Genomic DNA, 11,528 nt, shown 5'->3' on the forward strand with positions numbered 1-11,528 from the left:
TTGTTTATAAGATTGTTGCAAAGGTGATATCAAACAGATTGAAAATCATCTAACCTCAGATTATATCTCATGCTTAGAGACATTTGATCCCGGTAGACATATTATACAATAATCTTATTGTTGGGAATGTTGTAAAACTCATCGTTCGTGAATGTTAGAAACATATTCTATTTATCAATAAAAGTACTACTGAGTTTTTTCATTAACTAAAATGTTATTGATATTGCATTCTGTTATAAAAATCTAAAAACCAAATTCATGGCTATAATATGAATACTTTGATTTTATATGGAGACATAAAAGTGGATCAAGTTTTAGTATATAGCCAAAATGGTCTATAAGTATATGGATGGGATTAGGTACCTCATCCTGGAAACACTATTGGATGCGGCCGACTTTGTATATTGATACAAATATATGTGATCCAAAAATCATTCATGTGGAGACATGTGAGTGCGGGCATTCTATGCAAAGGATGTTTGCATAAGATTGGACATCTAAATAGTCACTTTTCCTTATAACAACTGTTTACGGTTAAAATTGATTATTTCAAATTCGATGACCTAGGGTAACTCGATCTTAATCCTGAGCTAACTATGAACTCCTGTCTATTCGGGATTATCCTTTGATCTCCATAGGTGAGAGTAGTCCAACAACACTTCTGAATAAGTTTCCCATTTTAGGGATAAGATATAATAAATAAATGGGGCCATAGTCCTACAAGATGGAATTTACTCCTACTCGACTTAGGGTTAGCAAATAAGTTGTTCTCTTAAATACTAGTTTCTGGTCTTGAGCAACAAGGCTTCACCCTCTAATGATTAAGAGGATCATGGTTTATTAGTTGCACTATAAACCAATTGTTCAATAGAGGATCAGTGAGAGCTTAAGGAATAAGATGTATTTATAGGGGTAAAACGGTAATCTTGACCTAGCTGTAAATACGAACGACCTGTGAAGGATTGACTTACTGATTATGGTTAAAGTGGACATAAATATATCTACAGTGTGAGTTATAGTGGTATGTCTCAATAGTTAACGAATATTGATTCATTCGGTCTAAATAGTTTAGCCAATTGATCTTAAATCATTGGAGCTCATGATCTATAAGTCCATAAAGTCCCTCTACTAGCTCATAAAATTATATCTTGGATTAGTGAATTGAGTGGTTTTGAAATGTTCAATTCGAAATTAAGGTTTTGAATTGGAAGTGTTCAAATTCAATTTAGGGTTTGATTAATTGTATTCGACATAATAAACGTTTAATTTATCAAAATTGAACGTAATTGGAGAGATTAAAATATTAAAATATTGTTATAAATATTAATTAATATGAATAAGATTCATGTATAAATTAGGTGTTTGATTAATTTCATATTTGATATTAAATTATTATTTAATTAAATAATTAAATAAGTTTAATTAATTATTTAAATAAAACTATTTTCAATTTAATAAATTCATTCATATTTGAATTTTGTTTAAATTTAATTTTACTAGAAAATTAAATAAAGAAAAAATTGGAAAATAGTAAAATTAGTTTGCTAGTGGATTATTCCAATCTTTTTGTTAATTGAGGTGGATTAATCTTTTTCTTTAATACCTAAGTCCACTAACTCATGCAGCTTGAGGTGTCAAGTTGCCAAGTAAGTGGATACTTGCCTAAATTGAATGGATAAATACTCAAATTTTTTATATTGGAGACGATCATGCAAGTTGAAATTAAAAAATCTTGCATTCTCTTCAAACCCTTTTCCTTCTCAACCCAATTCACCTCAATTTAGAAATTCTACCTCTCAGTCCATGTTAGAGAATAGTAGAGAAGATCATTGTGATGGTCTACTGGTGATTTGGAGATCCAATTCGTGGTGAGGAGTAGGAATCAAAGAGTTTCATCAAAGGTTATTATTCTTGAAACCCTCTTTTTATAAAATCCGTTTTCAACATATTTTTAAACACAAATTAAGTATAATTAGAGTGATTATTGATTATGATTACTTCCGCATTTTGCATGTTTATCTCCCACTTATTAGGCAAGATTGTTTGCATTATATTTTTAATAAAATGCAAGGAAAGAGGGGTTTTGCTACTATTAAACTCAACATGAGCAAAGCTTATGATACAATCAAATGGAGTTTTTTTTTTTTTAAACATTTGATAGTGAAGATAGGGTTTTAGATGTATAGGTTGATCTTGTTATGGATTGTGTTACCACTGTGAGTTTGTTGTATCAATCAATTGAAGTTCAAAGAGGTGAATGATTTGAAGAAGTACCCGAGGCTTTCTTCTTGTTTGTCCAGGAAAAAGATTTCGGGCCTCCGTTTTCTGACCGAAAAAGTTCAACGGGTGCTTGCAAATTAGATGGGTAGACTTTTTTTTTTCAGTTGGGGGAAAGAGGTTTTGATTAAAGCTATTGCCCAAGCTCTTCCTATCAGGGTTGGTGTCCTAAATCTCATCGTCTTATAATTTGTAATTGTATTGTACAAGCATTGTATTTATTTAATAAAATAAGAGGTATTTTATTTGACATTTAATTGCATTAACCCACAAACCATTAAACTAATATCCAAGGTTATCTTTTGTAACTTAACCATGTATGTGGAGACATATAGGTGGATCATGTTTAAGTAATAACATAAACGGTCTATAATAGATGGATAAGGCTTGGTACTTTATTCTAGTGACACTATGAATACTACCCGCTTTGTAGTTGTTATAATTGTTGTAAAGTACTACAAATGATCTGATCCTGATCATTCATGTGGAGACATGTGAGTAGAGGTATTCTATACAAAGAGTTTGTATAAGATCGGACCATGAAATGAATAGTCTTTCTATATAACACCGTTACAAGAAGAGACTTACATTTCACCAGGATGACCATAGATCACTTGACCTGAATCTTGACTGAGTTTTAAACTCCTGCCTATGAAGGCAGTCCTTTGATTTGCATGGATGAGAGTGGTTAGTTTCATCTGAAGGGATCAGATCCCAAAGCGAAAGCGTTGTGAATGCCTTGCATCCCTCAAGTCGATTTCTACATAAACAAAGAAGTAAACTAAAACACAATATGCACAGTATAAACATGTAAGTAGCATGTTGTAAGGGAAAAGTTAGAACCATTCTCACTTTTGTAGATTCTCAAGTTCCAAAAATGATCCTCTCGAAGTTCCAACGAACAACTCCTCCAACGATCTTGAACACGAACGATTTCTTGAAATATCTTGAATACGACCACGAGAGTAACCTCATTATTCTCAAGGATTCCAACAGAATGATAGGTGGTATCCAACTATTGGAAGAGGGTGAGGAGAAAAAACTTTTGGAGAGTAGAAAGGTTTTTCTTTAATGGGTTAAGGAAAAATTGCACAATAAATTCTGCCAATTCACTTGTGTTGTGTGTATGGTGTATCTCCCAAAAGGGTCATAAGGAAGACTTTATATAGAGAAGAGTCAAACTCGTTTCCTATTCCTTTTCTTATTTCCCTTTATGCACAATTAATTAACTAACACTTATTTAATTTAATTTTGACATTAATTAAAAAACCATTTATATATTAAATCTAATTTAAAGTGTGTATATATATATATATAATTATCATAAACATCATATGTATATGTGCAATTTCTCTCTATTAATTATTTCTTTGTGAACTTAATTCACTTGAATTATTTATTTGAATCTTATTCTAATGCTCATTTCCAATTTAATTTGAATTATATATCATATCCATAATCAATTACATATTAATCATATTAATATATAGTTTCCTCAAATTGATTTGAACAATTCAAATCATCCTTAATTAATATCTTTTAGTGAGCTAACAAGGAGACCTGGTTGACTTATAGATTAGAAGCTCCAATCAATATTCATTAATTGTTGGTACATTCCATTAAAGAACCACAATTGCACTCTTCTCACTAATGATATATTTCTCGTAACTTTAACTAGGTCAAATTACTATTTTACCCTTGGATTACCTCTAACTCCTTAAGTACTAATGCTTCTCTAATGAACAACCAGTTTATGATCCAACCAATAAACAGAAATCCCTCTTGGGCCAATGAGAAGGTAGGGCTCTTTGTTAAAGTCTCGGAGACACAACTTAAGGGAACACTCATCTACCCTTAAGACGGGAAAGAGTGAATTTCACCTTGTATTATTATGTTCCCAGCTTCTCACTCAGTCTTGTCCCCAGAATGGTAGGCATATTGAATTAGATAACTAGCCACCCTTACCCAAACAAATGAAAGGATAATCTCTCGTGAATAGGAGTTCATAATACACTCAGGATTAAGATTAAGTTGCCTAGGTCATCCTATTGAGTTAGGAGCCTAACTAGTTAACGATGTTACATCTAGTGGTTACTATTTCGCGTTCGATCTTATGAAACTCAGTGCATAGGATACCCCCGCTCACATGTCACCTACACGAACATGTTGGGTCATTTCGTCTGTATCAAATATAAAGTAGGTCGTATCCATAGTCTTACCAGTATAAGGTACTCAACCTTATCCCTATACTATAGACCCTTTAGGCTGTATCTTGAATATTGATCCCTACATGTCTACCCATATACTTCAAGACTCATAAGGAAGCCTTGGATATTAGTTTATTGGATTAAGGGTTATTAAGACAAAATAGATAAAGAATACAAAAATTTATTGAATATTTATAACTCTTTATTGATGACGGTCGATTAATAACATTGACTATCAACGAGTTTTAGGGCATAAAACCCAACATCGCCGACTCAATATGCCTACCATTTTGGGTGTAAGCCCTCTCTTCTTCTACTCTTTCTTGGAATATTAGGATGCATATAGTTGAGATTGAACTCGGAGATTTGAGATAAAGTTTGATGTGGATCTGTTGTTAAGATTTATAATTAAAAATAAAGGGAGCGTTTGGGACAATGAGTTAGTTATTATAGTATTAGGTTATTATAGTTGAGTTATGATAGTTTGTGCTTGGAGTATAAATTATTTTAATTTGGATTATAATAGTATGTTTTTGAGATGTAAACTATTTTAGTTTGAGAAGGAAATAGTAAACACTATAACATATAATAATAATAATAAAAAAACAATGAATATAAAATAGTAAAAGGTGTAGTAAATAGTAAATATTATAGCAAATGAGGGTTTTGAAATCGTGTTCATTGTAGCTAATTAGTGGTTTTGAAATAGTTTTTACTATAGCAAGAGGTGGTTATTATATTTGGATGATAATCCTTGCCCTAAACGACCCCAAAAAGATTTGGCCTGACGTTTGTTTCATTTAGGAAGAGAAAGTAAGAACTCGGAGAAGAATTTAAGGGTAATAAATCAATTAAGCGTGTAAAGGACATTGAAGGTTGAGGTTGGCATGCTCGGGACAGGTCAAAGGCAATTGTCAAAGTCAACGGTAAAATAGTCCAAGTCAAAGTAAAAAAATCAACATTTTGAAAAGTGGTGAAATTTTTGTAATTTCTAAGTTTTAAAGGTAAATTCCACTTGTTTAAAACTTATTGGGCATAACTGAGCTAAAAATTAAAGGAAATTAAGGGAAAAAAATGAAGAGAATCGAGAGGAAGAAGAAAAAAGAGAATTTGAGAGATTTTTAAAAATTTGAGGTGCTTTCTATTGAAATTTGTTATTGGATGGCTTTGAGGAAATCGGAATTTGAAGCTGGAAAACTAAGAGAAAAGGGGAATTTCGATTTTTTATTTTTTTTTAGTTTGGCTAATAGGAGAAGAGGAAAAAGTTGATTTCGAATTAGGGCTGTTCTTGTGAAGAAAAACTGGGCAAAATGCAATCAAATTAAAGAGGGAGTAAAGAAAAAACTCATGGGAGGCTTGATTTAATGAAATTTTGAAGGAGAAGTAAGGAAAACGAAGAAAAACAGTTGTGCCGGAGTAATCAGGAAAACAGACGATGCCCGGGCTTTTAGCAAATTCATGGAGTTAGAGGCTAATTCTAAGCTCCAAATTTAAACGTAAGTTATTTCTAAGGTTCTTCTAGAGTTCTATGGTCTTTTATTTGATCATTACTGGCTGGAATTTCTAATTTTAAGTTTTGAAAATTCTGCATTTTGTCACAGGAAAAACAGGGGCACCGTGGAAAGATTGGTCGATTCGAGGAGTTCTAGGGCAATTTGGACGTCCAAATTTTGAGATAAGTTAATTAAGATGATGGGTAAAAGGTTTGTATAGGTAATTAAGCTTAACTAGCTGGAAAATGATGAATTTAAGACCGAAATGCTCACCGAAAAAACAGAGGTCAAATCTAGAAATTTATGGACCGGAGGTTGAAGAAACTTTCCTATGACTTCTGTCCGTCATATATTGTCTGTCATTAAAAGCTGAAAAATCAAATTTAGTTAAATTGAGGTGTTCTCAAGCATAATTAAGGATCCAATTAGTACTGTTATGATACCTTAAACCTGGAATTAGAAGAAATTAGGATCCTAAGTCAACTTTGAAGTTGATTAAGAGGTTAATTTAAAGTAAACCCTAATTAAGATTAATGAGAAAAATAAAGGAAAATTGGAATAGAATTAGTTCCTATTAAAGATTAATTTTAAGGTCTTGAGTTAATTTTAGAGCAATTGAAGGACCAAATTACAAAGCAAACTCTACCTTGGATCAAATTGGGGATTTGAAAAAAGTTTAAGTGAAATTGGTTAATACTTGAAGATTAATTTTCAAATAATTGGATTATGGTTATGTGGAGGATAACTAGAGGATTATGAATATAATTTCAGAATAAACGGGAGATGGAGAAACCAAAATTATGAGGAGGAGATGATTAACAGTGAGTGGTTATGTTCAAATGTTTTGATATAGAAACTAATTATATATTATAGTATGTTATGATTTATGAAATGTGATGGCATGATCAATTTTACTTGTCGGATATTTAAAAAATGTTTAAATCATGATTTCTAAACTCTTGAGGGTTTTATATGATATTGATTTATCAAAACGTAGTTTGGAATCGAAGTTTAAATACCCGTGATTTGTATGGTTTTTATAAAAACATCTTGATGATGGAATCAAGGTTGTTGAATTATTGTGGAAATGGTTTTAAACTACTGATTCTTTTTCGAGAGATGGTTAATTTTCCATGTTGCTTGAATGTGTTTTAGTAGCACTGCTTCAGAGATCAGAGGACTACCGGGGCCAAATGTGGCCAGAGCATACCGGAAAGTCCAAAGAAACCTGTGCCTGTAGCGCCATCCAGGCTATCAGGAGGCTACCACCAGGGTCAAATGTGGCCATCCAGGCTATTAGGGGAATCCAGAATAAGCTGGGCCTGTGGTGTGTATCTATGCTTAGCCTTGAGGCAACTCTGCGTGAATGTATGACCTTGTGATTTGGTTTACAATGTGGGGGGCATTCTTCGTCCAGAGTAACATACCGTTGTAAATGAGTATTTGGGTACAAAGTTGGTGTGATTCTCTGATAATGCTTCAATGTTTTATAATAAGCTTATGAGAGTTGATCATACCACTGCATTACCACGTGTTTGAGTGTTATTGAAAATTTTATACTTGCTAATGATTTACTGGATGATTTGATGAACTATATTAATGATTTAAAAAGCGATAACTTATGTTTATATTCAATTACCACTCATTGGGCATTAGTTCATGCTTTCAATGTTTTATGTTTTTCCCCACCCTCAGGTAGCAACAAAGTTCCCAATGCTTGTTGAGCCGTCAAACACCATTAGTGTTGTTAAACATCTGTTGTATTGGTTGTGCATGTATTTGAGAGTATTCAAAAATAGCTAAAACTTGTGAGTTACATGTTATTAGAGATTTTGTTCAAAATAATCCTTACGGTTGGTCTATAAATCATTTTAAATAGTATTTTGATTTAAACTGAATCAAATTCCTAAACTCTGTTAATGAACATAGATTATTTTTTAAAATGGGTTTGGAAGTCTGGGTTTGATCTTGAGTACAGGATATTTTAAGAGTTGGGATGATAGATGTCATAGAGAGAAGTGATGTTTAACGTTTTCATGTTTCATTGTAGGTTAGAAGGGAAATCTGGAACAGGGTGTGACATTAGGGATTCTTTTGATTGGGGAGGTGAGAATGTAACTACATTAGAGGGAATTCACTTCATCCCTAATGTTAGGGTAAGTAGATGAATTTCTCCATTAAGGATTGATTTCAAGGCTTCAACAATGTGGCGTCTCACCCTCTCCTTGCCCGAGAGGAGTTTGGTTATAGTTGAACTCTAACTAATTGTTCATTAGAGGGATCAAGGGTACTTAAAGAGTTATGTGTAACTATAGGGACAAAATGGTAATTTTGGCTTAGCTGTACTTACGAGCAATTTGTGAAGGGTCAACACGCCATTGATTGGTTATATCTAATGGATATAGAAATATATCTATAGTGCACAAATTGAAATTGTTGGTCTTTAGTGGAGTGACCAGTACTTAATGGAAGTTTATTAATTTAATTAAAGAGTTTAACTCATTAATCAATTACCATTGGAGTTTCAATCTATAGGTCCATAAGGTCTTCTTGTTAGCTCAATAAGGATTAATGAGCATCAAGTTAATTTTGGATTAATTAAAATTGATTAAATTAATAAACGTAATCAATGATATAAGATATAATTAATATAAAGGTTGATTGCACGAATAACACTCAAACACAAAATAATAAAAAAATGTAAAACAAGGATAAATATATTAGGGATATGATACAAAATTAGTGATCGTTCGACATCTCTTCCCTTCTCTTGCTCCGCCTTCTAAGTAAAAAGGAAAACAATGAAGAAGGCTACTTCTATCTAAGGAAAAATTCTCTAACTGTTCGAACTAGACGAACCCCTTCACTGAAGGTTGCCTTTGGTATTTATAGAGCTTTGAAATGAAAGGCTTCTTCTCTCTTATGATTGCACTGATGGGATGGCATTAGTTCTCTGTCTAATGCGTCGCATATTTGTCACCGAAAAGTTGAGTGTGCTAGCTACAGTAGTTCATTAGCGGCTTGTCAACTTAATTCGGACTCGACCTTCATCAACTTTTTCATCTAGATGCGCCCACCAAATTGTGCAGGCTCTATGCGGTAGTCCTTTTTTAGTAGATATTTGCGAGCACAAATCACCGCAAAGCCTTGCGATAATGCTGCGTTTGACCGCTAATTTCTTGTGATCGTATTTTTCGTTTTGCGTCAACACATATTCTACACATAAATACAAAAGTTAACTGTTTTCATGCGATGGACGCATGCGACCGCAATATTATGAACTTAATGTTTTTTCTGACGCAATTTTATATATTTTATCAACGCATACCTTCATTGTTTAATAACTTAGCACTGTAATAACGTTCATTTCTGCTCGTTGTCAATCATCAAGCCCAAAGATCGATTATCCAAGAAGATCATCAAGCCCAAAGGTTGATCATCTGAAAAGATCATCAAGCCCAAAGACTGATCATCTAAGAAGATGATCAAGCCCAAAGACCTATCACATGAAGATAAACAAGCCCAAAGGTCGATTATCCAAGAAAATCAACCAACTTAAAGATTATAGTTTATTTTGAAAGCATCAAAGGATTATGTATTAGAAGTTGTACTCGCTATTAAAATTAGTATAAAACCAAGTTCAACTCCACAAAACAAGTTTCTCTTGAAACCTCGTGCGAACAAATTGACATGCCCAGTGGGAAATCTCTACCTCTCATCTCTCTCTCATCATCCAAATACACAAATCAACAAACGATACCAAAGAAAGCAAAATCCAAAACTATTATTGCAAGAGATGCTTACACAAGACCTGTCACTTGAAGACACTCAAAGGGGTTCTTACATGAGCAATAACAATGCTCTGTCATCACAAAGAAAATCTGGGAACAACTGACGGAATCTTCTATAGGCGAGATATTCATTAAAGAAAATCGCTTGTTTGACAACTATGCTCCTGCTTCTGATCAATCGGAGAAGGAATTACACATTGATGTAGTGTTTGTCATGATGGCTTGAATAACGATTGAGTCGGCCATGGCAGACATGGAGAGGAAGATAAATCACTTAATGAAATCTATTGAGGAACGTGACCATGAAATCACTGCCTTAAGAGATCAAATATGTTGAGTTTTATATTCTAAAACTCGTGGTTTATAAAGAATAAACTTACTCTGTAAATTGATAGAGTTGTTGTTGAATATATGAATTGCTTATTTCATTTTAGAAATAAATCCAATAAACTAAAAGATCCATGACTATTACATGAGTATTTGAAATTTATGTGGAGACATAAGAGTGGATTAGGTTCAAGTAGATAGTTAAAAGGATCTATAGTATACGAATAAGGTTGGGTGCCTTATTATGGTAACACGAATGGATGCGACTCACTCTGTAGTTGTTATAATTTCTTGTAAAGTACTACAAACGAAGTGATTCTCATTTGTTCATGTATTGACATGAGGAGCGAAAGCGTCATACGCAACGAGTTTGTATAAGATCAGACCAAAAATTAAGTCACTCTTACTTTATAACGCTGTTTACTGTTTAAGACTGGCTATTTTAAAGCGATGACCTAGGTAACTTGACCTTAATTCTGAGTTAATGACTAGAACAAAAAAAGAAATCGTGGTCGGGAAGGGAGACCCAATCTTGAGTGAAATAAATACCGCGGCTTCGGTCTTTTTCAATGAACTCCTGTTTATTTGGGATTATCCTTAGATTTACATGGATGAGGGTTGGCTCAACAATACCGGCTCAATAAGCCTCCTATTTCAGGGATAAGACTGGGTAGATAGCTGGGGATATAGGGTGCAAGATAAAATTCACTCCTACCCACTTTTAAGGATAGTAGAGTGTTTCTTTCCTTAAGTGTTGTCTCCGGATCTTGAACAATGAGCCCCACCCTCTAATTGGCCCGAAAGGGACTTGGTTTGTGATTGGATCATAAACTAATTGTTCATTAGAGGATCAGTGGGAATTAAGGTATAATATGTAATCTCAGGGGTAAAACAACTTTTGACCCAACTATTATTTTGAACAACCTGTAAAGGTTAACTTACTAATCATGGCTATATCCAGTAGACATAATATATCTACAATGAGAGGAGTGCAACTATTGGACTTTAGTAGAGTGATCCGATAGTTAAGGAATGGTGATTAATTAGGTTAAAGAGTTTAGCCGATTAATCGTGGATCGTTGGAGCCCATGATCTATAAGTCCATGAGGTTCCCATACTAGCTCATATCGAACTAAACCTTAGAACAATGTGACAAACGAATTTAAAGTATTCAAATTTGGTTTTTGGAGAAAAGCGGTAAATATATACGATATATTTAACCTAATGTTTAATTATAAATTAAACAGAAAGAGTAAAAAAAATAGGAGATATTTAAATAAGATTTAAATATCAAGATTATGAATAGGATTCATATAGATAGGGATTGACGTTGGATTTAATATTAAATTAAATTAATTAAAATTTTTAATTAATTATTTAATATTACTTTAATTTTAAAACTAATTATTAGAATTAATTTTGAAATTAAATGG

Source organism: Benincasa hispida, unplaced genomic scaffold (genome assembly GCF_009727055.1).
Source record: "Benincasa hispida cultivar B227 unplaced genomic scaffold, ASM972705v1 Contig544, whole genome shotgun sequence".
Lineage (NCBI taxonomy): Eukaryota > Viridiplantae > Streptophyta > Magnoliopsida > Cucurbitales > Cucurbitaceae > Benincasa > Benincasa hispida.